Here is a 17,898-nt window from a genome sequence, read left to right as displayed (position 1 = left end):
GAGCTCAAAGTAATTTAGTAATTGATTCTAAGCACAGCAGTTCGCCAATGGCAGCTCTCCATTTGTGGGGAATATCTTTGCTAATTTTATCCATCAGAATGAGATTACCATGCTAATCTCTCCTATCCTTATCTCTTGGTCATTTGGGACATGCTGATGCAAATGACTTATTAGACACGGGCCTTCGTCCATCCCCGGGATCAGGGGAAGATGAAAGGGAGCCAAGATAAGGATGTTATAATACCCTAACACACACACAGATGCTACACATATCTAATACTAAAATGATAAGACCTTAAACTGGAAACTGGTGTAAAAACTGGTTTTAACAAATGAAAAATACAATGCATCACAATATATTAAATCCATTGAAAAAAAAGAAAAGAAAGAAGGCAGAACAAATACATCTGGAGATACATAATTGGAAACCTAAACATTCATTGGCTCAGGGAAACCTAGAAAGTCGTAAGTCAGGTGGAAGGAGGGGGGCGCCCTTAATGAGATTAAGTGGAGAAAACCAAAATGGCTGTGTTAACAAAAAGATTGAGGCTATATCTACAGACACAATCTGTCTGACTGTTTTCAGTGAATGGTTACTGACTAAGTTAGTGATTGGTTGTTGGTCTGATTTAATTAAAATGCTCAAACCAGTGTGAGCGTGTGTGGTAAAAATAGCCTGAGACTAGTTTGGGTTACACACACACAATAGGGTATTGTATCATACAATGGGCTGAAAGGGCTTCCAGAGACATTTCTAGTAAATGGACACATTCTAAAATGCTGTGCTTTATGAAACAGCAAAATACTTAGAGGGAGTTCGGAAAAGATCTGTTTAAATAATTCAGGTAAAAGGGAATTTCAGGAAAGAAAAATTAGCTAATATAGTAGCTGGGCGAGGGTTTATGAAGGCAGAAAACCCCCCAGAGAGAGAAAAGATATTTAGCATTTAAGATGCCTGATGTGAGATCAAAAGAGGAAAATCTAGATATTAAGCAAATAAATAAATCCTGTCTTTATTTTCCTCAACAGAAGAGAGGAGAAACTGACATTATGGTCATTTTTATCTTCAAAAAGCCAAAACCTTATTACCAAAATAACAAAAATATATCATGAAAATCTAAAACAAAATGATTTCCAAGTTCCAATCATTGGCCCAATTATTTCAAATGTTTTGTGCTCTAATGCTGCTACACAACAATGTCAGTAGCCTAACAACAGGACAAAACAACTCCAGCGCTCTCTTGGCTGTCACATACCCCTAACCACGATCCCTCCCAAACCAGGATATTCTCTTGACTTCCCCATCCTGACTAAAAAGGCACAGTTCTAAAACTTCAGGGTTATCTTTAACTCCTCTAACCTATGGTGTTGTCTTAGGGTCTTTGCCCTGTTCTTCTCACAATGTAGTCAGTCGCTGAGTCATATAGACTCTAACTCTGAAAATAGTCTCACCATGTTTTCTATCTTCACTCCCAATTCCCTCATTTGGGTCTTGATTTTTATTTAAGAGATAAAGCAAATGTTTTCATCTTGGTTACTTGTAGCAGTGGATATAGCCCAGGAATTGAAACTGGGCCTCCTGCAGTAGAATCCTGGAGTCCCAACCACTGGATTACCAGGGAATTCCCATTTAATGGAGTATTTTTTTTTTAATCAAATTAATACCAAAGAAATCCAGGAGGAGCAAAATATCAAAATTTAAAATTAAGAACAGGATTCAACCCTGTACTTGCATAACCCTGTGTGCTGTGCTGTGCTTAGTTGCGTCCGACTCTTTGTGACCCTGTGGACTGTTAGCCCTCCAGGCTCCTCTGTCCATAGGGATTTTCCAGGCAAGAATACTGGAGTGGGTTGCCATGCCCTTCTCCATGGGATTGTCTCATTCCAGGGATCAAACCTAGGTCTCCCACATTGTAGGTGTATTCTTTACCTATTGAGCCACTGGGGAAGCCAGCTGCTGCTGCTGGTAAGTCGCTTCAGTCGTGTCCAACTCTGTGCGACCCCATAGACAGCAGCCCACCAGGCTCCACCATCCCTGGGATTCTCCAGGCAAGAACAGTGGAGTGGGTTGCCATTTCCTTCTCCAATGCATGAAAGTGAAAAGTGAAAGTGAAGTCGCTCAGTCGTGTCCAACTCTTCGCCACCCCATGGACTGCAGCCCACCAGGCTCCTCCGTCCATGGGATTTTCCAGGCAAAAGCACTGGAGTGGGGTGCCATTGCCTTCTCCGGGGGAAGCCAGTGAGCTAGCCAGTCCTAAATATAACCAGAAACAAATTCTGGCTCTGATGCTCACAAGCTGTAGCCTGCTTGGGTAAGTGACTTCATCCTTTGGCCTCTTACTCTCCTCCTCTGTAAATGAGGATTAAATACTGTTTACAGAAGACATCCTATTTTCCAGGCTTACCAATCCACTGCTGCAAAAATGCACAGTTCTTTACAAAGTGTTTTGTGTAATACATTTTCTGACTTAAGTCTAATAATAACCATGTTAGTGAGCTTCCCTGATAGCTCAGTTGGTAAAGAATCCACCTGCAATGCAGGGTTCCTGGGTCAGGAAGATCCGCTGGAAGAGGTATAGGCTACCCACTCCAGTATTCTTGGACTTCCTTTGTGGCTCAGCTGGTAAAGAATCTGCTTGCAATGCAGGAGACCTGGGTTCAATCCCTGGGTTGGGAAGATCCCCTGGAGAAGGGAAAGGCTACCCACTCCAGTATTCTGGCCTGGAGAATTCCGCAGACTTTAAAGTCCATGGGGTCCCAAAAAGTGGGACGCAGCTGAGCAACTTTCACTTTCACTTCAGGGAGATTTGATGCTGCTTCCTCCAATTGAATCTCCTTCCCCATCAACTCTGCAGTTAAAAACCACAGCCCTGTAGCCAACTTTCAAAGCCAGCTTCTAAATGATCACTTGCACGAATACTTTCTAAGTCCTGCAACTGTGCAACCATAACAAACACAAATTGAGGGCCTCTGATGTGGCAGTCGTTCGGGATCAGTGCTGAATATGACAGAGATAAAGCCCATCTTCATGGAGCTGGAATCTAATGAAAATGGACAAATAAACTACCAAACAAAAAATAAATAATTTTAATAAATCAATGCACTTATCATTATAACTAATAAAATCAATGATTATTTTAAATTAAATTAAAGCAATTAAATTAATTCTAATATACTTAAAAATAATTCCAGGCAGAGGAAATAGCGATGCAAAGGTCCTGAGCCACAAGCACTCGGTTTTTGTGTTGAAAGTGCTTGAAGAACTGGAAGAAGGTTAATCCAAGCTGAAGGAGGATGGCAAGATTCAATTTTCTATAAACATTCAGGTAACTTTTAATGTATATTTCCTATAACTATTATCTCTCCCCACTTTATGTTCTGGTCAACTGTACTCTCGTATGGTTCCAGTATGTGAGAGAGTTAAAAGAGCGTGGATTTAACTAGATTGTCTGGCTTAAATCATGGCTCAATTGCTTATTAGTTGGAAGACCATGGACAAGTTTTAGTCATTCTAAACATTGTTTTCCTGATTTGTAAAACGGGAGTGGTAGTCACAGGCTTGTTGTGAGGACTGCATTCATGGAAAGCATTTAGAACACTGGTACATAGCAAGTACCATGTAGGGGTTAGTTTCTGCGATTACCTTAACTAGTCTGTAAACTCCATTAGGATTTCTTGTCTTTACATTATGCAGCAATGTTGCACACTGCTTTGCAAATATCTCAGAATATGTGTATTGAATCTAGTCATAGAGGGAAAAATGTTAATATACTGATAATTTTTTTTATAAACACAAATGATGAGATGATTATAAATTGAGGCATAGATTCTTTATTTGGTATCTTCTTTTCTGTGCTTTGACTTCTTACTGACTGAAAGAAACCATCAGTCCATAAGGAGTACTCAGCATTTAGGAAGGGCCATTAGCATACCGGCTTCTAATATGTACCCGAAACCAACACTGCTCAACTTTTGCATCATTCTTTCTTTCTTCAACAGGGACTGGTTTAGAATTTAGGCTATGTCAAGTGATGAGTTTTCAAAAATTCTATGTTCAATAACACTGCTGATGAATCTGGACTGAGCTTTTTATATTCATTTCCTCTAGGAGGCTGTAAAAATTTCCCACCATCAGGAGTGGTTTTTTCTTGGCCAGGAGGGTTAATTGTTGTAGAGCATCTCTTACCATGGCCATTGGTATAGGCATGTCGGTATATGTGATGCACTGTAGATTAAGTAGACTTGGTCAACTTCTCAGATAATTTGGGATCTTATAGAATATACCTTCAAGGGTTTTGAAATTCCTTTTATAAATAAAACTCCAATAATCGTCTAAAATTTATCCTGAAATGCTTATCCAAACTCACTTTAAGGGTATTAATGACTCATCAGAGAGGGGGCTTGGTGGAGTGGATGGAGTACAGAGCAGGACTCAAACCCCAGTTCTGCTGTATAATTGCTGTGTGATTTCAATCTGTGTTTGTAACCTCTTTAAGCTTCTCTTCCTTCATCTGTAAACATAAAATATTTCATATTATTAGTGTGAGGAACAAAGAACACACACACACACACCTTACACAGGGCATGATACATGAATTAGTTTCTTAGGTCTGCTGTAAAAAATTACCACAAACTTGGCGTCTTGAAACAACAGAAATTCATTCTCTCACAGTTCTGGAGGTCAGAGGTTGGGAACCATTATCATTGGGCCAAAATCAAGGTGACAGCAGAGTTGCACTCCTTCTAGGGGCTTCAGAGGAGACTCAGTTCCTTGCCTTTTCCAGCTCCTGGCGGCTGTTAGTGTTCTTTCTGGCTTGTGGCTGAATTATGCTAGTCTCTGCCTCCATGGTCATGTTGCCTTCTCTTCTGCCTAATTTCCCCTGCCTCTCTCCTACAGGAGTCTCTGGGACTCAGACAGAGAGAGGAAACTAGTGGTTACCAGTAGGGACAAGGAAGACGGGAGGGGGCGATGGAGGAGTCAGGGCTTAAGGGGCACAAATGATTAGGTATCAAGTAAGCTATATGGATATATTGTACAACATGGAGAATATAGCAAATATTGTGCAATAACTATAAATGGAGTATAACCTCTAAAAACTGTGAATCACTATATTGTACTCTTGTAACATATATATTGTACACCAACGTCAAGACTCTTATCTAATCATATTGTCAAAGATACCTTTTCCATATAAATTGTTGCAGAGATTAAGATCTGATATCTTCAAAGGAAATTATTATTTTTAAAATAATTTTATTGGTATATAGTTTATTTATAATGTGTTCGTTTCAGGTGTATAGCAAAGTGAATCAGTTACATATACACACACGTGTGTGTGTGTGTGTGTGTGTGTGTGTGCATGTGCACTCAGTCATGTCTGACTCTTCGTGACCCCATGGACTGTAGCCAGGCGCCTCTGTCCATAGAATTTTAGGCAAGAATACTGGAGTGGATTACCATTTCCTTGTCCACTGTTTTTCAGATTCTTTTCCCATATAGAAAAAGCCATTTTTTTTAGACTACTTTAGTACACAGTGTATATTTAATAAATTGCCTATTATTGTGCTAATTATTAATGAATCTTTAATTTTTAAAAATAAGAATTTGATAAAAAATATATTAGTGGCACAAAATAAAAATATAAATGTATTTAGAATTTCTTTTTAATCTCAAAAGGTGACCAATAGGCGAATTAAAATATTTTACTCTGCTTTGTGCAGTAAAGTATGACACCCTTAGTGACTAAACAACAGCCTAGTAAAATGTAATAGTGAGGTACTAGGCTATTAAGTGCCCCCTTCCCATATGACTTTGGGATATTATATAGTCTTTCTGAGTCTCAGCTTCTTGTTTTGTTAACAAAGGACAACCAAGGCATAGAGCTGTCACAAGGATTAAATGAAGTAAACCTGGCAAAAGGAAATACTCTCCAAACGGTAGGTTTTATCGATTCCAAAAATAAACGTACAAGCAAAAGTCTGGCCCCATCTCTCTCACTTTTCCCTGTGTCACTATGAAGATGTATTACAACACGTAAATGTCCCCTGCCTGAGGAATCATTTCAGTTTGCATCTATATTGACCTCATTTTTAATCTCGGTTTGACCAAATTTCTCTCAGAGTTAAAATCTCAGATCCTGTTTTTAATTTGCTTGAAGACCACTGAGCTTTCAGGAGTGGAAGTGCAGCTTCCTCTTTATATGAACTATTTCAGCTTCAAACCCTTAAGGGGCTGAGTATGCTCTCAGTTCTTATAGCAAAGTGGACATCAGTTGAATGTTGGACTCTGTAATTAACTTCTGCATCCACCTGATGATGAAATAATCAGCCAATTCAAAATCAGATTGCAAAATATTGCAACAAGAAGTCTTGGGGATCATGTGTGTGTAGATGTTCTAAGTTTCGCATTGTTAGAAGTCTTCCTGAACCAATTCATGTCTTACAAAGGAGAACTATTAGAAATGGCTGGTCCAGGGCATGCAGCTTGTTGGGGGTACCCTTGTTGGGGGTACTTTAAGAATGGGGCATTTTCTACCCTCCAGGGAGCTGCCTCTAATACTTTTTTTTTTTTTTGTCCTTATATCATCTTTCTTTGTTGGCTCCTGGCCGTGAGCCAGATGGGCCTATGGCCTCAGCAGCCAGGTGATGGGAAAATGAATTCTCCCTACGCTGTGTCATCATATACCCAATATACAAAAGAGGGAAAGTGGGAACAAAGCAGGGTTTGAGTAGTTAATTATATAGACATCTCTTGGGTTTAGTAATATTGTTTGTATAGAGCATTCCATGTGGTATGACTACACGGAATGCTCTGTACAAACAATATTTTTTTCTCCTTTTATAAAATACTATTATTGGGTTGAATTTTTGTTCAATCCTGACCCAGTGCATATAAAAAGACTCCTAAAGACATCCAAGAGGGAATAAATCTTCAAATAGCATTCTAAAGAGAATGGAATGGACTGATTTTATATCATGCCATACTGGTGATAAAATTTCAAAAATTCTTGGAGTGAGATTTTGGAGAATATTACAACAATAAAATGTAGCAATAAGTAATCTACAATATAAGTGTGCAAACATGTTTGTGCATGCATTTAATTTAATCTACAAGATTTCATTCTATTTATGATTTTACCCACTAACATCCTCTGAGAAGGGGCTTAAAATCAAAACAACAAATAGCTACTATTTATTAAGCACCTATCATATGCTAAGGCCTTGATTTTGTTGACTCTCACAGTAATCTATGAGGCTATTTCTTTATTTTTAATAAACTTTTAGCTCCTTTTTGCAGGTGAAGAAACTGAGGCTTTGATAGATGAAGCAACGCACTAAAAGTCCTCGTGGAACTGGAGTTCGAACCTGAGTTTGGCTTTAAAACCTGTGTTCTTGACACTGCACAGGCCACCATCCTCTGGTGGCCCCCCAAAACCAGTGTTGTTGACTCTCTCTGTTAGCCATACTTGAGTCATTCAATGTTCATTGACGTAGGCATTGGATTTTTTTTTATTTATCTCTTTATTTGCTTGTTTATTTACTATAGGCTGTGCTGGGTCTTCGTTGCTTCACCTGGACTTTTTCTAGTTGTGATGCAAGGGCTTCTCATCGCAGTGGCTCCTCTTGAGGAGCATGGGCTCTAGGCATGTGGGCCCAGTAGTTGTGGCAAATGGGCTTAGTTGCTCCTCAGCATGTGGGATCTTCCTGGGCCAGGGCTCGAGCTCGTGTCCTCTGCATTGGCAGGCAGATTCTTAACCACTGGACCACCAAGGAAGTCCCCAGGCACTTCTAATATACCTTCTCCAAAGTGTGTAGTGAAAACACAGCATGAGTTTCATGACGTCATGACCAAGCATTATATCAGAAGGCAAGTGGTCAAGGGCCCAGGGCAGAAGAGCAGTTCTGTTTCCTTGCACACAGGGCACTTAAGGCCTTTTCTGCTTCTGACTGGCCAGACCACATCTGCTATCATCAACTTGCCACCCTGCATAGTTCTTTCATTAAGTCTTAAAGAGCTGAGAAATCAGGGAAATTACTGATAAATATAGAAGAGGGCAGGAGGACATTTTTATTGTTATTTTAAAATGCTTTATTGAGTTCATACCAACAGAGGAATATTTTATTTATGAATTTAATATAAATGTCATGAAATATATGCAAAAATACATGAAACCTATGAACAAAACATTAACACTACTCAAGTTTAATTTTACCAATATCCCCTGGGTTCCATGGGAAGAATTTCAGCATAACATAATTATTTTCCGCTCAATGCAAAAAAATATTGACTGAGCTTCGACTATGTGCTAGCACTGAATCTACAAGCATTCAGGAGGCTGATGCTTGCCCTCTTCTTTCTCTGAATACACATGATATGGTCCTTACTAATCTTTCTAATATGGATTGAAAGGTAGTTCTATATTTTAATAACTTTCCAGCCCAAAGTTAAGTGAAAGAGCTTTCTAAGTAACCTTGTGTACTAGATTTTATTATAGAAGAACTCAAGGGTGTAAAGGCATTCCTAATGAACATGGCACTAATTCTTGATGGGTTAAGACTTAGCCTCAGAATCCTTCTCAACACAGCACTCCAAGTCATCACTACTGGACTTGGCATGTGAGCTGCCATCCCTCTTCTAAGATTTTTCACTAAATATGTGAAAAGCCATCCATTTTGTGTTGTTACTACTGAATCTTTTCTAACATTCAACATTCATTCCACAAAGATTTATTGAGGAATATAATAGCTAATATAATAGTTAATGTTATGGAGCTCTTGCAATGTGCCAGGCACTGGGCCAGGTGCTCTCCTTGCATTATTATTTAATTCTCATAAAAACTCAATGAGGTAGAAGTAGATGTTATTATCCACTGTAGCAGACAGTTATAGATTAGTTGTGTTTTATTTTTAGTCTTGCCTGTACTTACAGTCCCTTCATCTACAAGCAGCAACTCAATTTTTCTTCTAAGAACCGTCTAAGAACTATCTCCATCTGTGTAGTCAGGTGAGATTGATCCCACCCTCAACTCCAGCAGTAGGTTTATGACCCAAGCCTTGCTAAAGAAAACAAGCATTTTCCTGGCCACAGCAATTGGTTTAAAGATGGGCTTGGACCCAAGCTGGGCAAATCAAAGGCAATAACAGCCACTCTGGGACTATACATTGGAGGACTGATGCTGAAGCTGAAACTCCAATACTTTGGCCACCTGATGCAAAGAGCTGACTCATTGGAAAAGACCCTGATGCTGGGAAAGATTGAAGGCAGGAGGAGAAGGGAATGACAGAGGATGAGATGGTTGGATGGCATCACCAATGCGATGGACATGAGTTTGAGTCGACTTATGGAGTTGGTGATCGACAGGGAAGCCTGGTGCGCTGGTGCTGCAGTCCATGGGGTCACAAAGAGTTGGAAACAACTGAGCGACTGAACTGAACTGAACTGGGACTTCGGCTGGGACTCTTGGCAAAGAGGCATTTCCTTTACTGGATTTGTTAAAGCTGTTTCAATGGAAACTGGGAGCTATTGTGGCCATCTTACCCTTTCTATGAAGATCTTGGCTGAGAATATGGCCAACACAGAAGAAAGCAGTACTCAGATGTGGAGAAAAAGTCCCTATGCCAGAATTTGAGAACCTCAGTTGGCCACATTTGAAACAAGCTCTTCAGTTTTCTGCTTCTGCGGTTATGCTGTTATGGTCACTAATAAATCCAGTGTGTGGACATGTGTGTGTTTAATAAGCCAGCTTGATTTCCATTTTATGTTTCTTACAATCAAAAGACTAACACCATCTCATTTTATACATGAAAATTCTTAAACTTATGGAAGCTACACAATTTGTCCATGGTTACATAACTAGTTAGTGAGGAAGTGGCCTTGGGGTCAGACTTCAAAATTGGTTCTTTAAACTGGTGTACTCTACTATTCATTCTGGTGCTAACATTGAATTCTCTGTTAGTACTCAAGACCAAAGAATAAGGCATCAAAGTGTACTGCTGGTATTGAACATGATAGCTGGTGCTGGATTTGAGGACTTATTTCTGGACAGGGCTCAGATGGTAAAGAATCTGCATCCAATGCAGGAGACGCACGTTTGATCCAGGGGTCAGGAAGATCCCTTGGAGGAGAGAATGGCTATCCACTCCAGTATTCTTGCCTGGAGAATTCTATGGACAGAGGAGCCTAGTGGGCTACAGTCCCCTGGGTCACAAAGAGTCAGACACGACTGAGTGATTAACACTTTCACTTTCCAGACAGTAAAGGTTTAGCTGTAACTTTCAAAATTGACCATAGTGAGTGGGAATGGGGGCTGGAAAGAGATGGTCCCTGAATATCCAGGGTTTAGACAAAGATCTCTGTCATGCTAAAGGAGAGAAGGTACGTACTACCATCTTGGATGGTGGAAAAACTGTGAAAACAGAAGTGCTTTGCCTTTTTTGTGGCTTTTGGGCCAGAGCTTAATTTATAGACTATCAAAGAAGGAATTATATTGTAAGTTTCAGAGCCTGTGGAGAGCCCTCCAAAAGATCATTTTCTTATTTTGAGAGTTCTTGATAACCCAGGAACTATGATTTTAAAAAATCTCATAAAACCAAATTTCAAAGACATCATCTGACATTTGACTTTTTCGCATAAGTCATTTAGTCTTAAGAGTAAGAAAATATTCAATACTACATAAATGTTTGATCATCCTAGTAATTTTCCAGGTAAGTATTAGCTAACTTATATAGTCTATTTGCATGTGTGTTCTTAGTCGTTCTGACTCTTTACAACCCCATGGACTGTAGCTCACCAGTCACTGTCCATGGAATTTTCCAGGCAAAAATAGTGGAGCGGGTGACCATTTCCTACTCCAGGGGATCTTCCCGACCCAGGGATCAAACCCTTGTCTCTTGCGTCTCCTTCACTGACAGGCAGATTTTTACCACTGTACCACCTGGGAAGACCCCTTAAACAGTCTATTCAGTTCAGTTCAGTTGCTCAGTCGTGTCCAACTCTTTGCAACCCCATGGACTGCAGCACACTGGCCTCCCCGTCCATCACCAACTCCCAGAGTTTACTCAAACTCATGTCCATTGAGTTGGTGATGCCATCCAACCTTCTCCTCCAGACTTCAATCTTTCCCAGCATCAGGGTCTTCTCAAATAAGTCAGTTCTTCACATCAGGTGGCCAAAGTATTGGAGTTTCAGCTTCAGCATCAGTTCTTCCAATGAATATTCAGGACTGATTTCCTTTAGGATGGACTGGTTGGATCTCCTTGCAGTCCAAGGGACTCTCAAGAGTCTTCTCCAACACCACAGTGCAAAAGCATCAATTCTTTGGTGCTCAGCTTTCTTTATAGTCCAGCTCTCACATTCATATATTACTACTGGAAAAACCATAGCCTTGACTAGACAGACCTTTGTTGGCAAAGTAATGTCTCTGCTTTTTAATATGCTGTCTAGGCTGGTCATAACTTTCCTGCCAAGGAGTAAGTGTCTTTTAATTTCATGGTTGCAGTCACCATCTGCAGTGAGTTTGGAGCCCCCCAAAATAAAGTCTACCACTGTTTCCACTGTTCCCAATCTATTTGCCATGAAGTGATGGGCCAGATGCCATGATCTTAATTTTCTGAATGTTGAGCTTTAAGCCAACTTTTTCACTCTCCTGTTTCACTTTCATCAAGAGGCTCCTTAGTCCTTCTTTGCTTTCTGCCATAAGGGTGGCGTCATCTGCATATCTGAGGTTATTGATATTTCTCCCAGCAATCTTGATTCCAGCATGTGCTTCATCCAGCCCAGCATTTCTCATGATGTACACTGCATATAAGTTAAATAAGCAGGGTAACAATATACAGCTTGACGTACTCCTTTTCCTATTTGGAACCACTCTGTTGTTCCATGTCCAGTGCTAACTGTTGCTTCTTGACCTGCATTACAGATTCCCATCTCTTTCAGAATTTTCCACAGTTTGTGGTGATCCACACAGTCAAAGGCTTTGGCATAGTCAATAAAGCAGAAGTAGATGTTTTTCTGGAACTCTTGCTCTTTTGATGATCCAACAGATTTGGCAATTTGATCTCTGGTTCCTCTGCCTTTTCTAAATGCAGCTTGAACATCTGAAAGTTCATGGTTCAGGTACTGTTGAAGCCTGGCTTGGAGAATTTTGATCATTACTTTGCTAGCGTGTGAGATGAGTGCAATTGTGAGGTAGTTTGAGCATTCTTTGGCATTGCCTTTCTTTGGGATTGGAGTGAAAACAGACTTTTTCCAGTCCTGTGGCCACTACTGAGTTTTCCAAATTTGCTGGCATATTGAGTGCAGCACTTTCACAGCATCATCTTTTAGGATTTGAAATAGCTCAACTGGAATTCCATCACCTCCACTACCTTTGTTCGTAGTGATGCTTCCTAAGGTCCACTTGACCTCACATTGCAGGATGTCTGGCTCTAGGTGAGTGATCACACCATTGTGATTTTCTGGGTCGTGATTTTTGTACAGTTCTTCTGTGTATTCTTGCCACTTCTTAATATCATCTGCTTCTGTTGGGTCCATACCATTTCTGTCCTTTATTGTGCTCATCTTTGCATGAAATGTTCCCTTGGTATCTCCAATTTTCTTGAAGAGATCTCTAGTCTTTCCCATTTTGTTGTTTTCCTCTATTTCTTTGCACTGACCACTGAGGAAGGCTTTCTTATCTCTCCTTGCTATTCTTTGGAACTCTGCATTCAAACAGGTATATCTTTCCATTCCTCCTTTGCTTTTTGCTTCTCTTCTTTTCACAGCTATTTGTAAGGCCTCCTCAGATAGCCATTTTGCTTTTTTGCATTTCTTTTTCTTGGGGATTGTCTTGATATCTGTCTCCTGTACAGTGTCATGAACCTCCATCCATAGTTCATAAGGCACTCCGTCTATCAGATCTAGTCCCTTAAATCTATTTCTCACTTCCACTATTATATAATTGTAAAGGATTTGATTTAGGTCATACCTGAATGGTCTAGTGATTTTCCCTACTTTCTTCAATTTAAGTCTGAATTTGACAATAAGGAGTTCATGATCTGAGCCACAGTCCACTCCCAGTCTTGTTTTTGCTGACTGTATAGAGCTTCTCCATCTTTGGCTGCAAAGAATATAAATATAATCAATCTAATTTCGGTGTTGGCCATCTGGTGATGTCCATGTGTAGAGTCTTCTCTTGTGTTGTTGGAAGAGGGTGTTTGCTATGATCAGTGTGTTCTCTTGGCAAAACTCTATTAGCCTTTGCCCTGCTTTATCCTGTACACCAAGGCCAAATTTGCCTGTTACTCCAGGTGTTTCTTGACTTCCTACTTTTGCATTCCAGTCCCCTATAATGAAAAGGACATCTTTTGGGGGTGTTAGTTCTAGAAGGTCTTGTAGGTCTTCATAGAACTGTTCAACTTCAGCTTCTACAGCATTACTGGTCAGGGCATGGACTTGGATTACCATGATATGGAATGGTTTGCCTTTCTGTTGTTTTTGAGATTGCATCCAAGTACTGCATTTCAGACTGTTTTGTTGACTATGATGGCTACTCCTTTTCTTCTAAGGGATTCCTGCCCACAGTAGTAGATATAATGGTCATCTGAGTTAAATTCACCCATTCCAGTCTATTTTAGTTCACTGATTCCTAAAATGTTGACATTCACTCTTTCCATCTCCTGTTTGACCACTTTATATTTGCCTTGATTCATGGACCTAACATTCCAGGTTCCTATGCAATATTGCTCTTTACAGCATCAGGCTTTGCTTCCATCACCAGTCACATCCACAACTGGGTGTTGTTTTTGCTTTGGCTCTGTCTCTTCATTCTTTCTGGAGTTATTTCTCCACTGATCTCCAGTAGCATATTGGGCACCTACCAACCTGGGGAGTTCATCTTTTAGTGTCCTATCTTTTCACCTTTTCATACTGTTCATGGGGTTCTCAAGGCAAGAATACTGAAGTGGTTTGCCATTCCCTTCTCCAGTGGACCAGATTTTGTCAGAACTCTCCACCATGACCTGTCTGTCTTGGGTGGCCCCACACAGCATGGCTCATAGTTTCACTGAGTTAGACAAGGCTGTGGTCCATGTGATTAGAATGGTTAGTTTTCTGTGATTGTGGTTTTCAGTCTGTCTGCCCTCTGATGGAGAAGGATTCAGTCTATACAACTTTTCAAATCCCCGAACTTTTAAATGCATCAAAACATATTTAACTTCTACTGGAACTAGATGGAAAATGTTCAATTAATCATTTATTATAACTTGGTTGTTATCAATATATACAAATAAAATCCTTTAACCCAGCCCTCAAATAACTCAAATCAAATTCAATACATACAGACTCAGTAGGTCTTACATGTAAAATATATTCATTGCCTCATTTATAGAAAAAAGGAGATCCATTAAATATTTTCCTTTGAACAAACTTGTACAGTATCTTGATCTTTTTTAATGTTTTCTGAAATAACTTGAATTAACTGACATTTTCTTTTCTGGACTAGGATATCTGAAAAAAATATATAAAGGAGGTGGGTAGAAGTAATCCAATGTAGAACATATTTTTTGATGTTATTTCTGCTGAGACTTGATCAGATGATAAAGCATGCCTGGAGGCAGAGGGGTGGGTTTGATGCCTTCTTGGAGTCCTTGGCAACTGAGTATGTCTAGGATTATGATTATGTTTATTTATTAACATTTATACTGGGCCATTTTAGTTGATTAGCAGAATGCAATTACTAAAAATCTTCAGCTAAAAGTTCTGGGAAATGTCTACATTGCTAGGAAAGTCTAGATATGATATCATTCCTGATTTTCAATAATTTAATTAAATAAACAAGCATATTACCTCCATGTTACAGCAGTCTCTCAGCATAGTTTCCAATATGATGAAGAACTCAGTCTAATTGCTTAATGTGAGGGCAATGAGAGTTACTAATCTTAAATTCTTTGCTAATTACTCATAGAACCCTTCTCTGTCCATAAAACAAGAAACAGTCTTAAAAGAGAAGAAGCCATGGATGACCCAAACATGATTGTATACTTGCTCTCCTCTTGTCTCTGATAGATCTAGTCTTGTGGCCACGGCTTCTCCCTATCCAGGGCCAGACTCTATGGAGGCTGAGAGGGCAGAGTCCTGTGAAGTGGACAAGAACAGGGAGCCCTTAAGCAAAGACCTCTATGTTTTTGAAATGCTGCCACTAGAGATTGATTCTTCTGAGGAAGACTTCCTTCCTTGTTAAAATACAAATTACTTGAAAAATCTGAACCTGTTAAGAGTTATCAGCTACAAGTAAATGAACATGGGGATTAATTTTGTACATCATTTCCTTAGAGCAGTGTTTCCCCATCATTCATTTGGTGTGTGTTGGGGTGGGTCTGTGAGGTCAAAACTATTCCCATAGAAATACTAATACATGGTCCACCTCAGGCAGGCTCATTTTCTCTCAAGTATGCAGTGAAATTTTCTAGAGGTTAAATAACATGTGATACTGCAACATCTCAGTGCCAAAGCAAATGTGAGAAACCCAGGTTGTCTTCTATAAAGCTAGGTATTAAAAAAATTTGCAAAAATGTCAAACAATGCCACTCTTTCAGTAATTTTTTTGTTTTGAAAAATATTTCATCCAAAGTATTTTGCTTGTGTTAATATTTAGTAGATTTTTTAAACATGTTTTTCATTGTGGTACAAGTCAGATAATATAAAACATACTATTTTAACCATATTTAATAGTTCAGTGGGCTTCCCAGGTGGCCCTACTAGTAAAGAACCCACCTGCCAATGCAGGAGACATAAGAGATGTGGGTTCGATCCTTGGGTTGGGAAGATCCCCTGGAGGAGGGCATGGCAACCCACTCCAGTTTTTTTGCCTGGAGAATCCCATGGACAGAGGAGCCTGGCAGTCAATAGGGTCAAAGAGTCAGCACGACTAAAGCAATTTAACACACACCCAATAGTTCAGTGGCACGAAGTACATTCACATTGCTGAGCAACTCTTAACCATTGTCCACCTCCTAAGTTTTTCACCTTCCTAAACTGAAAGTCTGTCCCCATTAAACACTAACTCCTCATTCCCTCTCCTCATCCGCCCACCTTCCCAGCCCCTTGCAACTACCAATGTGTTTTCTGATTTTGTGAATTCGGCTCTTGTTGGTATCTCATATAAGTGGAATCAAACAGTATTTGTCTGCACCTAATGTATATTGAAATGCACTTTTAAGATGAATAAATTAGGCTTTTATTATTTTTGCATAAAATAATAAGTAAATATTTTGCATTTTCTCAGCTTTAATTTCCAATGTGACAAATATCAATAGGTATAACCCACATACATGAAAGTTCTTTGGGATCCTCAATGATTTTAAAGAGTGTAAAGAGTATGTCAATGATAGCTCAATAAAGCTGGAAGAAAAATAAATAAAATAAGTGGTTATTAAAAACTGGGTAAAGGCATGCTGGGACCACAAAGGTTAGCTGTTGACAGTGTCAAAGTGGAAGAGGACCTTAGAAAGTATTAGGTTCTTTCACTCCATTTACACATTGAAAATTGACTTCCAAAGAATTAGAATGACTTTTAAGATATTCTGGTTACCTACTGCTGTGCTATACACCATGCCAAAGCTTAGTGTCTGAAAATATAATAATTATTCCTTTTTTCTGGAATATGAAATTTGGACTGGACTTGGAGGGATGGCATCTCTGCCCCACCTGATGTCTGAGGCTTCAACTGGGGGTGGTTCCAGCGTCAGAGGGCTGCAGCAACTGGGCTTGCTGGACATCTCTCTCTCTCTCTCCCCCTGGCCTTCCCTAGTGACAACCGGGGCTTCCTCACAGACTGAGCATTCCAAGAAGCTGGGTAACAACAGCAAGGCTTCCTGTGACCTAGCCTCAGAAGCTCCACAGTTCCCACCACATTCTATCAGTTAAGCAAGTCACGGAGACCAGCCCAAGTTCAAGTGGAGAGGAGTTGGACTCCATGTCTCAGTGGGGGAACATCAAAGACTTTTTGGTCATCTTTAACCTACCACACCTGAGGTCCTGGAATTAGCATGAGAAGAACTAAGACTAGAACCCATCTCTCCTGAGTCTTTGTGCCATACGGTGACATCTCCAGTGGTACCTTGGAGGAGGATGAAAAGATAAGACCAAAGTGTGGGGGCACCCTGTGAATGAAGAACATTTCAGGGCTGAGTCTAAGCAGCCATGTCAGGAGCATGCGCAGTTGGGAGCCTGAAAGGGACGCTGCTAAGGATAACAGGGCTCATGGATTCTCTGATATAGAAGAGAATTCAATTCCTTCTTAAGATGACTGATTTTCCTCAATGACTTCCCTGCTAATTATCTCTGTCTTTATAATGGTAGGTTTGATTTGAGGGGCAGCCTATTCTGCTTCTGAGAACTCTAGTATAACGTTTTCCACAGAGCCTACATCTGTTTCCCTCTGACTTCTGCCCAATGGTTCCAGTTGTATACTTACATTGTTTTAGGGTAATAGAGCGAAAAGCTTCTCCATGCAGCTCTATGCCTATTAGAGCACTTCTAGTCCCTGTGAATTCCTTGACTCCAGGTTTCTGACACTTCATTATAATGTTTAAAATTCCTCTACCAATTGAGACACTCTGGTATAAGCTCCCCGAGTTGGCCAATGGCTCTTTCTAAGTACTCTCCAATAGGGAGCTGGGTAGCCCACTGTCAACAGGACATATACTGTGTACCCTGCTGTTATCCACACACGCTAATGATACGTGAGGCAGATCCAAATCCTTACATCTTTTCCATGTACGATCTACTAACCATGCTTCTTCCAGGAGGTTGTGTGCATGTGTGTGTCTGTGTGTGCCTATGTTGTGTGTGTGTTGTTTACTCAGCTGTGGAAATTTACATTCATCATCAGAAATTTTATCTCAATAGATCCAACCTGA

The 17,898-nt window shown here is 40.0% G+C and overlaps 1 long non-coding RNA gene across 1 annotated transcript; it reads right to left on the bottom strand.

The window, feature by feature from the left end:
• Positions 1–3,808: 3,808 nt before the first annotated feature.
• LOC133249484 (uncharacterized) lies at positions 3,809–17,145 on the bottom strand. The gene is made up of 2 exons (XR_009736979.1): positions 16,685–17,145; positions 3,809–4,511 (listed from the first exon to the last, which is right to left on the bottom strand). It is a non-coding gene; the product is annotated as an uncharacterized LOC133249484 (long non-coding RNA).
• Between the last annotated feature and the right edge of the window lie 753 nt (positions 17,146–17,898).

Source organism: Bos javanicus, chromosome 6 (genome assembly GCF_032452875.1).
Source record: "Bos javanicus breed banteng chromosome 6, ARS-OSU_banteng_1.0, whole genome shotgun sequence".
NCBI lineage: Eukaryota > Metazoa > Chordata > Mammalia > Artiodactyla > Bovidae > Bos > Bos javanicus.
This window is presented reverse-complemented; position numbering and strand designations above follow the sequence as displayed.